Here is an 18,194-nt window from a genome sequence, read left to right as displayed (position 1 = left end):
TCTCTGATAGTCTATATGTTCTCTCTGGGTGTCTGTATATTTCTCTCTGGGTGTCTATATGTTCTCTCTGGGTGTCTGTATGTTCTCTCTGTATGTTCTGTTCTCTGGGTGTCTGTATGTTTTCTCTGGGTGTCTATATGTTCTCTCTCACAGTCTATATGTTCTCTCTGAGTGGCTATATGTTCTCTTTGGGTGTCTATATGTTCTCTCTGGGTGTCTATATGTTCTCTCTGGGTGTCTATATGTTCTCTCTGGGTGTCTGTATGTTCTCTCTGGGTGTCTGTATATTTCTCTGGGTGTCTGTATATCCTCTCTGGGTGTCTGTATGTTCTCTCTGATAGTCTATATGTTCTCTCTGGGTGTCTGTATGTTCTCTCTGGGTGTCTTATGTTCTCTCTGGGTGTCTATATGTTCTCTCTGATAGTCTATATGTTCTCTCTGGGTGTCTATATGTTCTCTCTGATAGTCTATATGTTCTCTCTGGGTGTCTATATGTTCTCTCTGATAGCCTATGTGTTCTCTCTGGGTGTCTATAGTTCTATATGTTCTCTCTGATAGCCTATATGTTCTCTATGATAGTCTATATGTTCTCTCTGATAGTCTATATGTTCTCTCTGATAGTCTATATGTTCTCTCTGGGTGTCTATATGTTATCTCTGATAGCCTATATGTTCTCTCTGATAGTCTATATGTTCTCTCTGGGTGTCTGCATATTCTCTCTTGGTGTCTGTATGTTCTCTCTGTTGGGTCTGTATGTTCTCTCTGGGTGTCTGCATGTTCTCTCTTGGTGTCTATATGTTCTCTCTGGGTGTCTGTATGTTCTCTCTGGGTGTCTGTTTGTTCTCTATATGTTCTCTCTGGGTGTCTATATGTTCTCTCTGATAGTCTATATGTTCTCTCTGGGTGTCTATATGTTCTCTCTGATAGTCTATATGTTCTCTCTGGGTGTCTATATGTTCTCTCTGATAGCCTATATGTTCTCTCTGATAGTCTATATGTTCTCTCTGATAGTCTATATGTTCTCTCTGGGTGTCTATATGTTCTCTCTGGGTGTCTGTATGTTCTCTCTGGGTGTCTGTATATCCTCTCTGGGTGTCTGTATGTTCTCTCTGATAGTCTATATGTTCTCTCTGGGTGTCTATATGTTCTCTCTGGGTGTTTTTATGTTCTCTCTGGGTGTCTGTATATCCTCTCTGGGTGTCTATATGTTCTCTCTGGGTGTCTATATGTTCTCTCTATATGTTCTCTCTGGGTGTCTGCATATTTCTCTCTGGGTGTCTGTATGTTCTCTCTGGTGTCTATATGTTCTCTCTGGGTGTCTATATGTTCTCTCTGGGTGTCTGCATATTCTCTCTCTGGTGTCTGTATGTTCTCTCTGTTGGGTCTGTATGTTCTCTCTTGGTGTCTGCATGTTCTCTCTGGGTTCTCTCTGGGTGTCTATATGTTCTCTCTGATGTCTATATGTTCTCTCTGGGTGTCTATATGTTCTATCTCTCTCTGGGTGTCTATATGTTCTCTCTGGGTGTCTATATGTTCTCTCTGATAGTCTATATGTTCTCTCTGGGTGTCTATATGTTCTCTCTGATAGTCTATATGTTCTCTCTGGGTGTCTATATGTTATCTCTGATAGCCTATATGTTCTCTCTGATAGTCTATATGTTCTCTCTGATAGTCTATATGTTCTCTCTGAGTGTCTATATGTTCACTCTGGGTGTCTGTTTGTTCTCTCTGGGTGTCTGTATATTCTCTCTGGGTGTCTGTATATCCTCTCTGTATATCCTCTCTGGGTGTCTGTATGTTCTCTCTGATAGTCTATATGTTCTCTCTGGGTGTCTGTATGTTCTCTCTGGGTGTTTTTATGTTCTCTCTGGGTGTCTGTATGTTCTCTCTGATAGTCTATATGTTCTCTCTGGGTGTTTTTATGTTCTCTCTGGGTGTCTGTATATCCTATCTGGGTGTCTGTATGTTCTCTCTGGGTGTCTGTATGTTCTCTCTGGGTGTCTATATGTTCTCCCTGATAGTCTATATGTTCTCTCTGGGTGTCTGTATATCCTCTCTGGGTGTCTATATGTTCTCTCTGGGTGTCTATATGTTCTCTCTGGGTGTCTGTATGTTCTCTCTGGGTGTCTATATGTTCTCTCTCACAGTCTATATGTTCTCTCTGAGTGTCTATATGTTCTCTTTGGGTGTCTATATGTTCTCTCTGGGTGTCTATATGTTCTCTCTTGGTGTCGATATGTTCTCTCTGGGTGTCTGTTTGTTCTCTCTGGGTGTCTGTATATTCTCTCTGGGTGTCTGTATATCCTCTCTGGGTGTCTGTATGTTCTCTCTGATAGTCTATATGTTCTCTCTGGGTGTCTGTATGTTCTCTCTGGGTGTTTTATGTTCTCTCTGGGTGTCTGTATGTTCTCTCTGATAGTCTATATGTTCTCTCTGGGTGTTTTTATGTTCTCTCTGGGTGTCTGTATATCCTATCTGGGTGTCTGTATGTTCTCTCTGGGTGTCTATATGTTCTCCCTGATAGTCTATATGTTCTCTCTGGGTGTCTGTATGTTCTTTCTGGGTGTTTTTATGTTCTCTCTGGGTGTCTATATGTTCTCTCTGGGTGTCTATATGTTCTCTCTGGGTGTCTATATGTTCTCTCTGGGTGTCTGCATATTCTCTCTGGGTGTCTGTATGTTCTCTCTGTTGTGTCTATGTTCTCTCTGGGTGTCTGCATATTCTCTCTTGGTGTCTGTATGTTCTCTCTGATAGTCTATATGTTCTCTCTGATAGTCTATATTTTCTCTCTGGGTGTCTATATGTTCTCTCTGATAGTCTATATGTTCTCTCTGTTGTCTATATGTTCTCTCTGATAGTCTATATGTTCTCTCTGATAGTCTATATGTTCTCTCTGATAGTCTATATGTTCTCTCTGGTAGTCTATATGTTCTCTCTGGTAGTCTATATTCTTCTCTGATAGTCTATATGTTCTCTCTGGGTGTCTATATGTTATCTCTGATAGCCTATATGTTCTCTCTGATAGTCTATATGTTCTCTCTGATAGTCTATATGTTCTCTCTGATAGTCTATATGTTCTCTCTGGGTGTCTGTATGTTCTCTCTGGGTGTCTGTTTGTTCTCTCTGATAGTCTATATGTTCTCTCTGATAGTCTATATGTTCTCTCTGATAGTCTATATGTTCTCTCTGATGGTCTATATGTTCTCTCTGGGTGTCTATATGTTCTCCCTGATAGTCTATATGTTCTCTCTGGGTGTCTGTATGTTCTTTCTGGGTGTTTTTATGTTCTCTCTGGGTGTCTATATGTTCTCTCTGGGTGTCTATATGTTCTCTCTGGGTGTCTATATGTTCTCTCTGGGTGTCTGGGTGTCTATATTTCTCTCTGGGTGTCTGTATGTTCTCTCTGGTGTGTCTATGTTCTCTCTGGGTGTCTGCATATTCTCTCTTGGTGTCTGTATGTTCTCTCTGATAGTCTATATGTTCTCTCTGATAGTCTATATTTTCTCTCTGGGTGTCTATATGTTCTCTCTGATAGTCTATATGTTCTCTCTGATAGTCTATATGTTCTCTCTGATAGTCTATATGTTCTCTCTGATAGTCTATATGTTCTCTCTGATAGTCTATATGTTCTCTCTGATAGTCTATATGTTCTCTCTGATAGTCTATATGTTCTCTCTGGGTAGTCTATATGTTCTCTCTGATAGTCTATATGTTCTCTCTGATAGTCTATATGTTCTCTCTGATATTCTATATGTTCTCTCTGATAGTCTATATGTTCTCTCTGATAGTCTATATGTTCTCTCTGGGTGTCTGTATGTTCTCTCTGGGTGTCTGTTTGTTCTCTCTGATAGTCTATATGTTCTCTCTGATAGTCTATATGTTCTCTCTGATGGTCTATATGTTCTCTCTGGGTGTCTATATGTTCTCCCTGATAGTCTATATGTTCTCTCTGGGTGTCTGTATGTTCTTTCTGGGTGTTTTTATGTTCTCTCTGGGTGTCTATATGTTCTCTCTGGGTGTCTATATGTTCTCTCTGGGTGTCTATATGTTCTCTCTGGGTGTCTGCATATTCTCTCTGGGTGTCTGTATGTTCTCTCTGTTGTGTCTATGTTCTCTCTGGGTGTCTGCATATTCTCTCTTGGTGTCTGTATGTTCTCTCTGATAGTCTATATGTTCTCTCTGATAGTCTATATTTTCTCTCTGGGTGTCTATATGTTCTCTCTGATAGTCTATATGTTCTCTCTGTTGTCTATATGTTCTCTCTGATAGCCTATATGTTCTCTCTGATAGTCTATATGTTCTCTCTGATAGTCTATATGTTCTCTCTGGTAGTCTATATGTTCTCTCTGGGTGTCTATATGTTCTCTCTGATAGTCTATATGTTCTCTCTGGGTGTCTATATGTTATCTCTGGTAGCCTATATGTTCTCTCTGATAGTCTATATGTTCTCTCTGATATTCTATATGTTCTCTCTGATAGTCTATATGTTCTCTCTGGGTGTCTGTATGTTCTCTCTGGGTGTCTGTTTGTTCTCTCTGATAGTCTATATGTTCTCTCTGATAGTCTATATGTTCTCTCTGATAGTCTATATGTTCTCTCTGATGGTCAATATGTTCTCTCTGATAGTCTATATGTTCTCTCTGATAGTCTATATGTTCTCTCTGATGGTCTATATGTTCTCTCTGATGGTCTATATGTCCTCTCTGGGTGTCTGTGTGTTCTCTCTGGGTGTCTGTTTGTTCTCTCTGATAGTCTATATGTTCTCTCTGATAGTCTATATGTTCTCTCTGATAGTCTATATGTTCTCTCTGATATGTTCTCTCTGATAGTCTATATGTTCTCTCTGATAGTCTATATGTTCTCTCTGGGTGCCTGTATGTTCTCTCTGATAGTCTATATGTTCTATCTGGGTGTCTGTTTGTTCTCTCTGATAGTCTATATGTTCTCTCTGATAGTCTATACGTTCTCCATGGGTGCCTGTATGTTCTCTCTGATATGTTCTCTTATAGTCTATATGTTCTCTCTGATAGTCTATATGTTCTCTCGGGGTGTCTGTATGTTCTCTCTGGGTGTCTGTTTGTTCTCTCTGATATGTTCTCTCTGATAGTCTATATGTTCTCTCTGATAGTCTATATGTTCTCTATGGGTGTCTGTATGTTCTCTCTGGGTGTCTGTTTGTTCTCTCTGATAGTCTACATGTTCTCTCTGATAGTCTATATGTTCTCTGTGATGGTCTATATGTTCTCTCTGATAGTCTATATGTTCTCTCTGATAGACTATATGTTCTCTCTGATGGTCTATATGTTCTCTCTGATGGTCTATATGTCCTCTCTGGGTGTCTGTGTGTTCTCTCTGGGTGTCTGTTTGTTCTCTCTGATAGTCTATATGTTCTCTCGGGGTGTCTGTATGTTCTCTCTGGGTGTCTGTTTGTTCTCTCTGATATGTTCTCTCTGATAGTCTATATGTTCTCTCTGATAGTCTATATGTCCTCTCTGGGTGTCTGTGTGTTCTCTCTGGGTGTCTGTTTGTTCTCTCTGATAGTCTATATGTTCTCTCTGATAGTCTATATGTTCTCTCTGATAGTCTATATGTTCTCTCTGGGTGTCTATATGTTCTCTCTGATAGCCTATATGTTCTCTCTGGGTGTCTATATGTTCTCTCTGATAGTCTATATGTTCTCTCTGATAGTCTATATGTTCTCTCTGATAGTCTATATGTTCTCTCTGATAGTCTATATGTTCTCTCTGGGTGTCTGTATGTTCTCTCTGATAGTCTATATGTTCTCTCTGGGTGTCTATATGTTCTCTCTGATAGTCTATATGTTCTCTCTGATGTCTATATGTTCTCTCTGATGTCTATATGTTCTCTCTGGGTGTCTCTCTCTGATAGTCTATATGTTCTCTCTGGGTGTCTGTATTGTTCTCTGTCTATGTTCTCTCTGGGTGTCTATTCTCTCTGGGTGTCTATATGTTCTCTCTGATAGTATATGTTCTCTCTGGGTGTCTATATGTTCTCTCTGGGTGTCTATATGTTCTCTCTGGGTGTCTATATGTTCTCTCTGTCTATATGTTGTCTTCTCTCTGTATGTTCTCTCTGGGTGTCTATATGTTCTCTCTGGGTGTCTGTATGTTCTCTCTGGGTGTCTATATGTTCTCTCTGGGTGTCTGTATGTTCTCTCTGATAGTCTATATGTTCTCTCTGATAGTCTATATGTCTCTCTGGGTGTCTATATGGGTGTTTTTATGTTCTCTCTGTGTCTCTCTGGGTGTCTGTATGTTCTCTCTGATAGTGTTCTCTCTGATGTCTATATGTTCTCTCTGGGTGTCTGTATGTTCTCTCTGGGTGTCTGTATGTTCTCTCTGGGTGTCTGATATGTTCTCTCTGATGTCTATATGTTCTCTCTGTCTATATGTTCTCTCTGGGTGTCTATATGTTCTCTCTGGGTGTCTGTCTCTCTGATATATGTTCTCTGGGTGTCTATATGTTCTCTCTGGGTGTCTGTATGTTCTCTCTGGGTGTCTGTTTGTTCTCTCTGATATGTTCTCCTTGATAGTCTATATGTTTCTCTGGGTGTCTGATAGTCTCTCTCTGGGTGTCTCTGGGTGTCTGTTTGTTCTCTCTGGGATAGTCTATATGTAGTCTATATGTTCTCTCTGATAGTCTATATGTTCTCTCTGGGTGTCTCTATGTTCTCTCTCATAGTCTATATGTTCTCTCTGGGTGTCTATATGTTCTCTCTGGGTGTCTATATGTTCTCTCTGGGTGTCTATATGTTCTCTCTGGGTGTCTATATGTTCTCTCTTGTTGTCTGTATGTTCTCTCGGGGTGTCTATATGTTCTCTCTGGGTGTCTGTTTGTTCTCTCTGATTGTATGTATGTTCTCTCTGGGTGTCTGTTTGTTCTCTCTGATAGTCTATATGTTCTCTCTGATAGTCTGTATGTTCTCTCTGGGTGTCTGTATGTTCTATCTGGGTGTCTGTTTGTTCTCTGTGATAGTCTATATGTTCTCTCTGATAGTCTATACGTTCTCTCTGGGTGCCTGTATGTTCTCTCTGATATGTTCTCTCTGATAGTCTATATGTTCTCTCTGATAGTCTATATGTTCTCTCGGGGTGTCTGTATGTTCTCTCTGGGTGTCTGTTTGTTCTCTCTGATATGTTCTCCTTGATAGTCTATATGTTTTCTCTGATAGTCTATATGTTCTCTCTGGGTGTCTGTATGTTCTCTCTGTGTGTCTGTTTGTTCTCTCTGATAGTCTATATGTTCTCTCTGATAGTCTATATGTTCTCTCTGATAGTCTATATGTTCTCTCTGATAGTCTATATGTTCTCTCTGGGTGTCTGTATGTTCTCTCTGGGTGTCTGTTTGTTATGGTTCTCTCTGATGGTCTATATGTCCTCTCTGGGTGTCTGTGTGTTCTCTCTGGGTGTCTGTTTGTTCTCTCTGATGGTCTATATGTTCTCTCTGGGTGTCTTGTTTCATTCATCTCCAGTTAGTCTGCTGTCGTTTCTGATCCTCCTGCTGTTCTTACAGCCTCGGTCACCTTCCCTGCTCGGCCTGTCAGCCTCCTAACAGCACATTCAAGTTCCTTCCTGTCATTACCCTATCATGCTCTATATCTCATTCTCCCTCATTCCCTCTTTGCCATCTCTCTTTTTCAACCTTTCATTCCCTCTTCTCATCTCTTTTTCTCATTACCTCTCCATCATTTTATCTCATGTAGCTTTTCTTCCCAACCTCCCCGTACTTGGTTTGACTGTGTGTCTAATTCGGCCCCACAGTGCAGGGACATTCAAATGCCTATTTTAATAAAGAATCCTTCCGATGCATTCATTTAGTTTTCTTTGTCAATCCCTCCGACGATGTGATTCGCCCCCCAGCACTTTAATCAGTGACAATGTTGCTCTCATCTGATGAAGTATTGTGTCACACTCGTCATAATGAATGGACAAGGCGCAGCGTGCGTAGAGTTCCACATATTTTAATGAATCAAAACTCACCAAACAAAAACGGACTCCGACCGCAAAGCGCAAGACTCAATAGGGGAGGGTCCGGGTGGGCATGTAGTGTCGGGGGCGGCTCCGGTGCAGGACGAAGTACCCACTCCGCTTACAGATACGTTGTCCTCCATGACGACTCTGGTGCGGGGATCGTCGCTGGAAGCTCCGGACAATGGGTCGTCACCGGAGGAACCGGACCTTGGATCGTCGCCGTAGGAACCGGACCGTGCATCGTCGCTGGAGGCTCCGGACCACGGACCTGTCGGAGGAGGAACCGGACCGTGAAACGTCGCCGGAAGCTCTGGACTGGGAACTGTCGCCGGAGCCTCCAGCGGGATTCTCAGTCCAGAGCCTACTGCGAGGGTTCCCAGTACGGAGCCTCCGGCGACGATCTACGGTGCGGAGTCCCCTGCGACAATCCACGGTCCGGAGCCTCTGGCGACGATCTATGGTGCGGAGTCCCCTGCGACGATCCACGGTCCGAAGCCTCCCCTATTGAGTCAGGTTTTGCGGTCGGGGGTCCGCACCTTTGGGGTACTGTCACACCCTGACCATAGAAAGCTGTTTATTCTCTATGTTGGCTAGGTCAGGGTGTGATTTAGGGTGGGTTATCTAGGGGAATTGTATTTCTATGGTGGCCTGATATAGTTCCCATTCAGATGCAGCTGTTTATCGTTGTCTCTGATTTAGCCATTGTCGACCATTGTGATTTGTGGACTCTTGACTATGTTTGTGTGTAGTTGCTTTCTGCACTGCATGTAGCGTCAAGTTTCGTTTATTCGCTTTATTGTTTTAGTGCTTTACGTTTCTCTTCTAAATAAAAGGATGGAAACAATTCATATGAAATAGTTTTTCACAATCAATATTTAATCTGACAGAGTTGGTTCAATTATTTGTCGGTCATGTGTGATTTTATTCAAACCTTTTGGAGTTAAATTATGAAGAAATTACTCTTGAAAGGCCAAAAGGCCATCATGTAAGCTTTAATAAAAATAAGTGATACGAGCAAGAGCATTGTGCTAGTTTGTCTTTTCTTTAAAGTAATCACATTGTTCCCATGCACCTGCAATGAGATAACTCAGATGTTCAAGTGCTTTTTTTTTTTTTTTAATTATGAAGAAATCAAAGAGAATAGCTATTTTGATGCATTCTGTTATGGTTACTAGGCTCTCGGGTTTGATCCTGTGCTGTTGGAGTTAACGGAAGTTCTGAGTTTTGACTGGGAAGTTTCACTTAAACGACTCTCCAAGTCGTAATTATAAGTGCATGGGAAACTCAGAGAAAATGTTGTTACACGAGTTCTGACAATTCACCACTTTTCAACCAAAAGATGAAAACAAAACAGTTTTTGACCATTCCAAACTCATCAATGTGGAGAATGTAGATGTCACGTGTCCCTCTCCAGCCTCTAGGTCACATGGCTGCTCGTTATGGTGCACACCTGTCACCAGTAGAATGTAGATCGTTTGACCATATTCTTACACGCATTATGACATTATGACACGCACCTGGACTCCATCACCTCCTTGATTACCTGCCCTATATACAGTATGTCACTCCCCACGGTTCCTTCCCCAGGCATCATTGTTTCTGCTTCTTGTTTTGTATTATGTCCTGTTGATTTATTAAAACACTCACTCCCTGAACTTGCTTCCCGACTCTCAGCGCACATCGTTACGGTAGAATGTAGATAGTTTGACCGTATTCTAAATGTTAAGCAAGCTAGCTAACTTTATTAGCAACGTCAGCTAGCTTATCTAGCGATCTAAAATCTTATTGGTTGAAGAATTGTTCCAACTTCAAAAGCACTTGAACACAATGATGTCAGACATAAGACTTCCAACAAGCACGTGAATGTCCCATCACTCATCAATTATTATTCCTATAATCATCGGCTGAGACGGCGCTTTCATTTAGAACAAAACAAAAGGGTTACCCTCAAACAGAAACATGGCTGTGTTTACACAAGCAGCCCAATGCCAATCTTTTTTCCACTAATTGGCATTTTGACCAATCACATTTACATTTACATTTTACATTTAAGTCATTTAGCAGACGCTCTTATCCAGAGCGACTTACAAATTGGTGCTTTCACCTTATGACATCCAGTGGAACAGCCACTTTTAGTGCATCTAGGTCTTTTAAGGGGGAGGGGAGAAGGATTACTTTATCCTATCCTAGGTATTCCTTAAAGAGGTGGGGTTTCAGGTGTCTCCGGAAGGTGGTGATTGACTAGGGAGTTTGTTCCACCATTTTTTGACTGGGCTGAAACTGTACTTCCTCAGTGGTAGGGAGGCGAGCAGGCCAGAGGTGGAATCACATCAGATCTTTTTACATCAGATCTTTTTTAGAGCTGATCTGATTGGCCAAAATACCATTTTGTAAAAGAAATATCAAAATTGGACTGCCTGTGTAAATGCAGCCAGAGTGATGCTTTCTTCATCACTAATATATTTAATGGCTGTTTCAGGGACATCAAAACAATAGCAGAAAAATGGCCAGTGGACCTGCCAACACTTTGTTTCATGTTTAGCCAAGCCCTAATGTGACAACCTTCAATTTCACTATTGCTGGACTATCACTTTAGTTAAATTTAGCCTTTGTGTTTCCAGCTAACCAAGTACACAGACTAATTTTCCTCTAAATGGAACTGGATACACTGAGTTAGTCTCTTTGGTTGTGTTCCCAGAAAAGCCATTATTTTCATATCAATAATCTTGAATAAAAACTCTGGGACTGAATGGCTAGGGAGCAATTTCCCTGGCGAGGAAAACAGCATATGCCTGACAGTCAACATTGCTCACAGCAGCGCAGTAACACTGATAACCCCAAAGCAGGGAAAATGAATCCAAAATGAAAAGACTGTGTCCTTATGGAATGTCAGCAGTTGACAATTTACTGTAATGAAAAGTGCATCCTAGGTGTGCTTTCATTTGTGTCCTGATGAACTGGTTCCCAAAATAAAATGAATGAATTACAATGGTCTGTTGAGAAGAGGTACTGGGTGATTTGATAGAGATGCTTCCGGGTGATTTGATAGAGATGCTTCTTGCAATATTGGTCAGGAACACTGATGCTCTAAATTGCACCGGTGGACTATCTTGAATGCTATTGTGTCACTATGGATGTTTTCTCCCTCCTCCCCCTCTCTATTTTCTCTCTCCTCACCACTCTCTTTTCTCCCTCCTCCCCTCTCTCTCTCTTTCTCTTATCTCCTTCCTCCCCCCTATTTCTCTTTTCTCAATCCTCCCCCTCTCTCTGTTATCCCTACCCCCATCTCCCTCTCTCTCTCTCTCTCTCTTTTCTCCTTCCTCCCCCTCTCTTTCTCCCTTTTCTCCCTCCCCCTTTCTCTTTTTTCTTTCTCCCCTCCTTCCCTCTCTCTCCTCAGTAGCTGCCAGAGTCAGTGGCTTGGTCCAAGGCTGCATGGTGCCAACAGGGATGCATCGATCCCTGTCAGGTTGTGCCCAGAGTGGCCTCACTAAATCAGACTTCACCAGGTGGCTATGGAGATTACAGGCTGACATCAATCAGCATGAGGGCTGGAGGCTTGCTCCTCATCAACCCCTTCAGGGTCCCCTAAGGGTCTCTTCAGGAAATGCCTGGCCTGGACAATAGACTCTGGACTAGATATGGATAAGAGGGATGGGGACTCTGTGTGTATGGATAAACTGTGTGTGTGTGTGTGTGTGTGTGTGTGTGTGTGTGTGTGTGTGTGTGTGTGTGTGTGTGTGTGTGTGTGTGTGTGTGTGTGCGTGCGCGCGCGTGCGTGTAAACATTGTGTTATTGAGATTATGTGTGTGTGCTAATGCAAAACTTGCTTTAACTCACCAGTTAGTCAGTTATCTCTTGATAACAGTATCACACTGCAGCACAGCAGTTACCCCTCCCTTACAAAATAACTTGATACCATTACCTTCATTATCACACAGAAAAGGAATATAATGCTGTCACATTTACACTGAATGCAATTGTGACACACACTTTATATTTTCCCTCGCCACGTGCCAATTACAGCTGAGTCCTCTAGCGGGAGTGATGGGTGACCCGCCACACACAAAACCACTTCCTGTGGCTGAGGGCCCAGCTGGTAGCCTGAGGAAGGGTAATTATACAGAGCACGGTGAATTGAGCCTGATTATGGAAGCGTCTGTCACAGACCAGAGGAACAGGAGATCTGAGGAAAAAGAGCATGCAGCGCTAGTGGACCGACGCTTGAAGAAGGGTCAGACAGAGCGGGTAAAGTGATAGGGTTATCCCTCTTGTAAGAGAAGAGTCATTACAGTGTCATTACAATGTCTTTACAGTGGTGTGTCATTACAATGTAATATTGCCAATGCTCCAGGACATATGAATGGACATGGTTCTTTTTCTGCAAAGTAATCAAAGTAGCGATATGTCACACTTGATTAAAATCAAGAGATACACTGTGGAGTGAGTCAGTATAATTGACAGAGGAAAGTTATCCCTTCTATCACCTGAATACAGCATGGATTGAGAAACATACAGCTATTTGTTCCTTTAGATACTGAATGGATTATGGTCATGCAACACCTGAATCATTATTATAAGACAAACTGTAGCTCTCCTGCCTCCTACACTGCCCCATACTAGTGCTGCAGCTACACTCATGTCTAACACAGTAAACACTCATATTTACACTTAGAAAAGGGCTGTAAATTATGAAGAAAAGCCTCAGAGTCATTTGTAATCAAACCCCAAGGAGAGCGAATAATAGTAGAACCCGGAAAGATCTTTATCACATGTACAACGAAATTGCCATATTCGAACCCTGTATATTTTTAAATGTATTTTAAGCTTCAACTCTGCTCGTTGCACTGGCAGTGGGAGAGGGACCTTCCAGAATCTTTTTCATTTGTTTCCTGTCTCCTGTCATATTTCCTGACAGCTTCGGCTGTCAGACAGAACATTTTAGGAGCCTGGGTCTGGGATGAGGTTTATCCTGTTGAACAGCAGTTTATCCTGTTGAACAGCGCCAGCTTCGCGTTCCTAGGAAACTATGCAGTATTTTGTTTTTTTACGAGTTATTTCTTACATTGGTAGGTTTTATTACATACAGTCGGGAGGAACTACTGGATATAAGGGCAACGTCAACTCACCATCATTACGACCAGGAATATGACTTTCCCGAAGCGGATCCTGTGTTTTGCCCACCACCCAGGACAATGGATCGGATCCCAGCCGGCGAACCAAAACAACGACGCCGTAAAGGGGCAGAGGAAGCGGTCTTCTGGTCAGGCTCCAGAGACGGGCACATCGATGGTCCTGAACGAACTTTATTTGACTCTATGTAAACTGGAAACCACATATCCTAAGGCTGCATTCATTGTAGCTGGGGATTTTAACAAGGCTAATCTGAAAACAAGACTCCCTAAATTCTACCAGCATATCGATTGTGCTACCAGGGCTGGTAAAACCCTGGATCATTGTTATTCTAACTTCCGCAACGCATATAAGGCCCTCCCCTGCCCTCCTTTCGGAAAAGCTGACCACGACTCCATTTTGTTGATCCCTGCCTACAGACAGAAACTAAAACAAGAAGCTCCCGCGCTGAGGTCTGTTCAACGCTGGTCCGACCAATCTGATTCCACACTCCAAGACTGCTTCCATCACGTGGACTGGGATATGTTTCGTATTGCGTCAGACAACAACATTGACGAATACGCTGATTCGGTGAGCGAGTTCATTAGAACGTGCGTTGAAGATGTCGTTCCCATAGCAACGATTAAAACATTCCCAAACCAGAAACCGTGGATTGATGGCAGCATTCGCGTGAAACTGAAAGTCCGAACCACTGCATTTAATCAGGGCAAGGTGACCGGAAACATGACCGAATACAAACAGTGTAACTATTCCCTCCGCAAGGCAATCAAACAAGCTAAGCGTCAGTATAGAGACAAAGTAGAATCTCAATTCAACGGCTCAGACACAAGAGGTATGTGGCAGGGTCTACAGTCAATCACGGACTACAAAAAGAAAACCAGCCCAGTCACGGACCAGGATGTCTTGCTCCCAGGCAGACTAAATAACTTTTTTGCCCGCTTTGAGGACAATACAGTGCCACTGACACGGCCCGCAACTAAAACATGCAGACTCTCCTTCACTGCAGCCGACGTGAGGAAAACATTTAAACGTGTCAACCCTCGCAAGGCTGCAGGCCCAGACGGCATCCCCAGCCGCGCCCTCAGAGCATGCGCAGACCAGCTGGCTGGTGTGTTTACGGACATATTCAATCAATCCCTATCCCAGTCTGTTGTTCCCACATGCTTCAAGAGGGCCACCATTGTTCCTGTTCCCAAGAAAGTTAAGGTAACTGAGCTAAACGACTAGCACTCACTTCCGTCATCATTAAGTGCTTTGAGAGACTAGTCAAGGACCATATCCCCTCCACCCTACCTGACACCCTAGACCCACTCCAATTTGCTTACCGCCCAAATAGGTCCACAAACGATGCAATCTCAACCACACTGCATACTGCCCTAACCCATCTGGACAAGAGGAATAGCTATGTGAGAATGCTGTTCATCGACTACAGCTCGGCATTTAACACCATAGTGCCCTCCAAGCTCGTCATCAAGCTCGAGACCCTGGGTCTCGACCCCGCCCTGTGCAACTGGGTACTGGACTTCCTGATGGGCCGCCCCCAGGTGGTGAGGGTAGGCAACAACATTTCCACCCCGCTGATCCTCAACACTGGGGCCCCACAAGGGTGCGTTCTGAGCCCTCTCCTGTACTCCCTGTTCACCCATGACTGCGCGGCCACGCACGCCTCCAACTCAATCATCAAGTTTGCAGACGACACAACAGTGGTAGGCTTGATTACCAACAACGACGAGACGGCCTACAGGGAGGAGGTGAGGGCCCTCGAAGTGTGGTGTCAGGAAAATAACCTCACACTCAACGTCAACAAAACTAAGGAGATGATTGTGGACTTCAGGAAACAGCAGAGGGAACACCCCCCTATCCACATTGATGGGACAGTAGTGGAGAGGGTAGTAAGTTTTAAGTTCCTCGGCGTACACATCACAGACAAACTGAATTGGTCCACCCACACAGACAGCATCGTGAAGAAGGCGCAGCAGCGCCTCTTCAACCTCAGGAGGCTGAAGAAATGTGGCTTGTCACCAAAAGCACTCACAAACTTCTACAGATGCACAATCGAGAGCATCCTGTCTGGCTGTATCACCGCCTGGTACGGCAACTGCTCCGCCCACAACCGTAAGGCTCTCCAAAGGGTAGTGAGGTCTGCACAACGCATCACCGGGGGCAAACTACCTGCCATCCAGGACACCTACACCACCCGATGTCACAGGAAGGCCATAAAGATCATCAAGGACAACAACCACCCGAGCCACTGCCTGTTCACCCCGCTATCATCCAGAAGGCGAGGTCAGTACAGGTGCATCGAAGCTGGGACCGAGAGACTGAAAAACAGCTTCTATCTCAAGGCCATCAGACTGTTAAACAGCCACCACTAACATTGAGTGGCTGCTGCCAACACACTGACTCAACTCCAGCCACTTTAATAATGGGAATTGATGGGAAATGATGTAAAATATATCACTAGCCACTTTAAACAATGCTACCTAATATAATGTTTACATACCCTACATTATTCATCTCATATGTATATGTATATACTGTACTCTATCATCTACTGCATCTTTATGTAATACATGTATCACTAGCCACTTTAACTATGCCACTTTGTTTACATACTCATCCCATATGTATATACTGCACTCAATACCATCTACTGTATCTTGCCTATGCCGCTCTGTACCATCACTCACTCATATATCTTTATGTACATATTCTTATCCCCTTACACTTGTGTCTATAAGGTAGTAGTTTTGGAATTGTTAGCTAGATTACTTGTTGGTTATTACTGCATTGTCGGAACTAGAAGCACAAGCATTTCGCTACACTCGCATTAACATCTGCTAACCATGTGTATGTGACAAATACATTTGATTTGATTTGATTTGGACCTGTGTTGAGTTGTATTCACATCCGCTGGTTCATTTCCTGAGCTGTCTCTCTCTCATTCGACGCTTCTGTCTTTGTCCAACAGCAGACAAGGTAGATAGATAAATTGTCAAAACGCCAACAAGAAAATGCACGTACATACCCTCACTTTTCCATGTTCAGTGCACTGCTGCTGGGAGTCATTTCCAAAGCTGCAGCACACATGGCAGCTGTCACAGATATGAGAGACATGATCTGTAACAAGATGTTCTGTTCTAGAGGCCTTTTTTATTTTCACAGTTCCTTGCCTTCTGCAGGTGTGAGAAGTCTCATGAAATGCTGAAATGTATTGTAATAGAACACACAGTGGCAATAAGCATAGCATGAGCTTAGCTCTTTAAGTTGAACCTGTGAGTACATTCAACAGAAACAGGCATCAGAAATCAAGCTAATTTAACAGACAGAAAATGCATTTGTACAACTATTTCACACAGAATAGCAGGATTATATCACCCAATAATTCTTAACCAGTCACCCATGTAGCCTAATACCAGGATCTGAGGTCCAGGTCAGATGAAGCCGACATGCTTATAATTTAAACACTTCATTATAGCTTTAATTACATTGAATATAGCTTTCCTAATAATCATATTTACCTGTACGTTATCCATAATGTAATGTTATCTCTTCTTCTGACGAGGAGTAAGAGATATCGGACCAATGTGCAGCGTGGTAAGTGTCCGTTTTAATATGTAAATCTGAACACTACAAAATACAAAATAACAAAGTGAAAGAACGACACAAACGAAACAGTCCCGTGTGGCACAAACACTGACACGGGAAAATAATCACCCACAACTCAAAAGTGAAACCAGGCTACCTAAGTGTGGTTCTCAATCAGGGACAACGATTGACAGCTGCCTCTGATTGAGAACCATACCAGGCCAAACACAGAAATCCCAAAACATAGAAAAAGGAACATAGACAACCCACCCAACTCACGCCTTGACCATACTAAAACAAAGACATAATAAAAGAACTAAGGTCAGAACGTGACAAAATTAAACAAAATCTTATTTGTGAACCGGCACATCTCAGTCTACTTGTTGTGCTGTTCAGGACCTTTCATAACTTCAAAATGGCGGCGTCCATACGGATGGGCTGTGCCCTCCGGATTACACTGGGAAGTGAATATATTTCCCAAATTACACGTTTTAACCCTAGAATATGTAATTGGGTTGCATACTGAACCGTGTAGTCTGTTTTGAAGGACAAAGGCTGCACGCTATGCTATGGCTAATGCTAACTTGTCATTCTCAGGTTGTCAGATTTAGCGAGACAGTCGGCAAGCTAACTATTTAAGATCACCATTCCATCAGAAATCATGTCTTATCGATAATAATATATTATCGGGATGTACGTTGCTCAACAAATCCGTTCTTATCTTTCGTTTATATGTCTTTCTTGATGAATGCCTAGCTCTGGTCCATCGCGTGAAGACAATCTGTTGTCCCCGTGCTCTGTCGCTTTCCATGTCCTTTCGTGGAGGATTTCTTGACTGCGTACCAAGACTCCGAACGCCTCATGTCCACTAGATGCATCAAACTCTGTGCATTCCGGTGGAAGTCATTCATTTTCAATGGAACAGGCCGCAACGGGTGCACTCTGTGTACACATCCATTAAATATTAATATTTTTTCTTACCTTTATTTAATTAGGCAGTAAGAACAAGTAAATTAAGAACACATTTTTATTTACAATGACGGCCTACCCCGGCCTAACCCGGGAGGAAGCTGGACCAATTGCACTACAGACCCAGGGTCTCTCCTCTAGCACTGAGATGCAGTGCCTTAGAACACTGCGCCACTCAGGAGCCCACTGTGCAGTGGTACAAACGGAGGTACACACCGACTCCAACTAGCTTTTAGAAGTTAAAAAAGTGGAGCACGTGCTTCAAATCAAATTTGATTGGTCACGCACACATGGTTAGCAGATGTTGATGCGAGTGTAGCGAAATGCTTGTGCCTCTAGTTCCGACAGTGCAGTAATATCTAACAAATAATCTAACAGTTCCACAACAACTACCTAATACACACACATCTAAGTAAAGGGACGGAATAAGAATATAAATATATGGATGAGCGATGACCGAGCGGCATAGGAAAGAGGCAATAGATGGTATAAAAATACAGTATATACACATGGAAT

At 42.8% G+C, this 18,194-nt stretch overlaps 1 pseudogene; it reads left to right on the top strand.

Annotated features, from left to right (window-relative positions):
• Positions 1-13,183: 13,183 nt before the first annotated feature.
• LOC135573691 (small ribosomal subunit protein uS5m-like) overlaps positions 13,184-18,194 on the top strand; it is a 145,573-nt pseudogene continuing 140,562 nt past the window's right edge.

This window comes from Oncorhynchus nerka, linkage group LG10 (genome assembly GCF_034236695.1).
Source record: "Oncorhynchus nerka isolate Pitt River linkage group LG10, Oner_Uvic_2.0, whole genome shotgun sequence".
In the NCBI taxonomy this organism is placed as follows: Eukaryota; Metazoa; Chordata; class Actinopteri; order Salmoniformes; family Salmonidae; genus Oncorhynchus; species Oncorhynchus nerka.
Note: the sequence above shows the minus strand (reverse complement) of the source record. Positions and strands in the feature narration are given on the sequence as shown.